Here is a 3,873-nt window from a genome sequence, read left to right on the forward strand (position 1 = left end):
GGGATAAAATAAACAGTTGATAACTTCACCCTCACCTGTGAAGATAGTCTTTTTGTTTTGAATTTCGCGCAAAGCTACGCGAGGGCTATCTGCGCTAGCCGTCCCTAATTTAGCAGTGTAAGACTAGAGGGACGGCAGCTGGTCATCACCACCCACCGCCAACTCCTGGGCTACTCTTTTACCAACGGATAGTGGGATTGACCATCACCTTATAACGCCCCCAACGGCTGAAGGGCGAGCATGTTTGGTGCGACGAACCAGCGACCCGCAGATTGCAAGTCGAGCTCCCTAACCACCTGGCCATGCTGGGCCTTGACAAATGGTACGATTTACTATTGTTTTATTTAATTTAAATAGTAATTTACTAAATTAATAGGGTTAAATTTGTTCCGAGTAATGGTTTGTTTTGTTACGCAGAATATGTTGGTATTGGGTTTTATATATTAGAGATGAATAATTTTGGTAAAGATGTTATTTTATTGACGGTCATAATCTCTACAACAGACAGAAAACTTAATCAGTTATAAGATACGTAATAGATATTAGATATTTAATTCAGAATAAACAACAAAATCTTTTCTTTTACATACACAATTTTAGTATTTTGATGTAATTTTTTTTGTGTCTGCTTTCCTGGCTGTACGTAAAGACGCGCCATCTGTTGACTGCTATTGATATTATACTTATACCAACAGAAAGGCAGTTTTTGAAATTGTTCAGAAAATTTTTTATTGAAGTATAATCAGTTGCCATAATTTACTTTATTACTTGGAGTAGGAATATATATTGATATTATTATAAAGAATAACATCTAAATTAATTATCTGATGTACGTTGCAATGAATTGTATGATAACTGGTATTCTACTTTTAATTTAAATCTAGCTGAATTATTTACCAACTAGCGGTTCTTCCTGAGCTAATAAGCATTGTTTGGTTGTTAGCAAGAAAATCTCTTTAAAAACAAACAGAAACGTAATAATAAGCATGTGTCATCTCGTGAGTCTATACACAATATGCGTTTAAAAATGTCATTTGATATAAATAAATAACTTTCAAACCTATTGAAGAGTAGAAACTTCGGCAAATTTTGTGGCTTTCTCGTTTGACGAAATTATGAAAGTCCAATAAACATATGAAAACAACAAAAGCGACATCTTTAATAAAATAAGAACACTGATAGAGATGGTAGTATTATCACATGTATTGATCGTATTTGATAACTACTAGGATTGTAAGTTACTGTTTGCTACTGAGATGGCCAAGAGAGAGAGAGATATTTTATGTATCTTCACAGAATATTATGCTAACAAATTACGTTTAGACGTTGTTTGTTTGTATTTTATTTAACTGTGTTTTATAAATAAAACAAACAGTAAACATTGTTAGCTTAGTGTGTTACATATTCAAGTTTAAAATATTGTAGTAGCCTTTTTGTCAAATTAAAACGATTCAAGAAAATTAATGTATTCGTAAGGTGGTTGTCTAATTTACAAGGAAAAAAAATCTTGGTCTTGGAATCTTTTTAAGTTTTCGGTTTGATATTATTTCAAAACTATGAAGGTTGAGAAGTTTAGGTTAGCAGATAAAAGATAACTTAGAGGAGGAAAATAAATTATTTTTTATAATAAAAGAGAGAGGAAAAATAAATAAATGCGACGGCCGGGAATCGAACCCGGGTCAACTGCTTGGAAGGCAGCTATGCTAACCACTATACCACCGTCGCTACTTATAAATCTTACATCTATATTAAGATATTTGCTTTATATAAACGAATTTTGTACTTACAGCACAAATAGCCAATTGTGCAATTGTATGCTTTACAACAAACAAACAAATAAATTATTATACCACATGAAATATTTTGTGCTTTGAACTACGGGCTTAATCCTAATAAATAATGCAAGTTGTCTTTAAACCTGTAATACATTAGGCTCAGTTCTAAATAACTCCATTTGGTCCTCTTGAAATTTGAATTTAATAAAGGAAACTTAAGGAATTAAACGTGTGGCTTTTTAATGTTTGATTATCACATTTTTTGTAGATATGTGATATTTTTCCTTTTTTGTTTTTACTACACCAATAATACATTACACCAATGAAGAAGGGTGAGTTTATTTAACTCTCCGCCTTGTATCGCAAAGTTTATTGTACATTGCGTTTAGCTATGTGTTGGTAGTTGGAAATTTATTGAATAAGAAATATGTTCAAGTCACATATGTACAACACACAAATATACGTAGAAGCACACACAATACACGCACACGTCTTCTCTATCACAAAGTTGTGTAACCACGCGCACACTCGTCACACTACTTGTATCAACTGCCTGTAAGCATTGTATTGTCTTACAACAATGCACGCAGAGATGACTGCAGGAATGAATTCTCATTGCAGGTACTTACACAAAAAGCGCTCTGATATCCAAAGTCGCAAAAAGTAGCCGATATTTTTATTTCACTGGTTTTCCTAAAACTTATATTACTGTCAAATGCTAAAATCAGATTGGACAAATTTGGACATTTTTACTTACACTTATTTTAATTTTTTTTACATAATAAGTTTATCTACAATCTATGATATTTCTATATAAATAATTATATTTTAGCTCATTTGTGGCACAGTGCAACGGCGGGCCGGATGAACTGACCTCGCGGGCCGTAGTTTGGTGACCCCTGCTCTTGAACATAGAACGCGCATGCTCAACGATAGTGCTATAGTCTGCAAGAAAAACGTGTGGTACAAGTCACGCTAAAATAAATATTTACACAAAAGTACGAGTTTTTTATTACAACGTAGGAATGCTTCTAATGAAAAACAAATACTAAAAAATTAAAAGTTGTTTTACAATTGACTACCCCCCAGAGGCTCGGGAGTAAATCTGAGAGCTTATGCTGCTAAAAAAATCGGAGTTCGATACCCGTGGCGGCCCTTATATATTTATATTTAAATCTGGAACACTGATTCAATACACGGATTAAACCTGGTGTTATTAAACTGAAACATCAATAATATGTATACAGATCGTTCACTTGCAAAGATACTTCGGGTGCTTGATACATTAAATATTAGTTTAATTAATTCTTTCTTTATTTACTTACTTATTTTTAGCGAAATTGGTTTGTCAGATATCATTGTTGTGAAGTGAAAAGTCCCAAACTCTCGTAGTTAACACACAAAAAACATTATGTGCTGCCATCTAGCGACGGTAAGCGAAACTATTATGAAATGTAGAAATAATTCTCCTGAGTAGTGGTTTTCCTTTTTGTTATTTTCTCACAAAAACGCGAGTAATAGGAGAATATAATAACATTGCTCTTACATACAAATTGGGCGGGCAATGTTTTCACATCTTGCCTATCTGTCAGGCAAAGTAATTTTCATCTTAACATTAAAAATACTTTTGTGCATCAGAAAATTTCGAATTTTCATATGTGAAATTTTTATATTGTCCAAATAGTTACCAAACGTTTCCTAAGAGAAAACTGTATATTTTATATATTGTCTTCAGTAATCAATTTCTGTTCGGGTCCGGAAAATTTGAACGATCTCGCAACCACCATAAAAAATTATGAAATAAATTATGCATCTTTCATTCTGGAATGAACACAAAGGGATTTAAATTGATAGTTATTGGACGAGCATCAGGACGTGTTTGTTGTGCAAATATAAGGTAGTGACAGTACTTACTTCTATTGTATTTTAAGTAAAGGTTTTTAATAATAGTTCAGTACAGTTTCCATCTATTGAGAGATAAATGAACTTCTAAGTATTTCTTTCTTAATTTTTCTCCATCTATTGAGAGATAACTGAACTTCAAAGTATTTTTTCTTAATTTTTTTTCTCCATCTATTGAGAGATAACTGAACTTCCA

The 3,873-nt window shown here is 32.6% G+C and overlaps 1 non-coding gene across 1 annotated transcript; it reads right to left on the reverse strand.

Annotated features, from left to right (window-relative positions):
* Positions 1–1,653: 1,653 nt before the first annotated feature.
* Trnag-ucc lies at positions 1,654–1,725 on the reverse strand. The gene has a single exon. It is a non-coding gene; the product is annotated as a tRNA-Gly (tRNA).
* Between the last annotated feature and the right edge of the window lie 2,148 nt (positions 1,726–3,873).

The sequence above is a fragment of the Limulus polyphemus genome, unplaced genomic scaffold (assembly GCF_000517525.1).
Source record: "Limulus polyphemus unplaced genomic scaffold, Limulus_polyphemus-2.1.2 Scaffold1315, whole genome shotgun sequence".
NCBI lineage: Eukaryota > Metazoa > Arthropoda > Merostomata > Xiphosura > Limulidae > Limulus > Limulus polyphemus.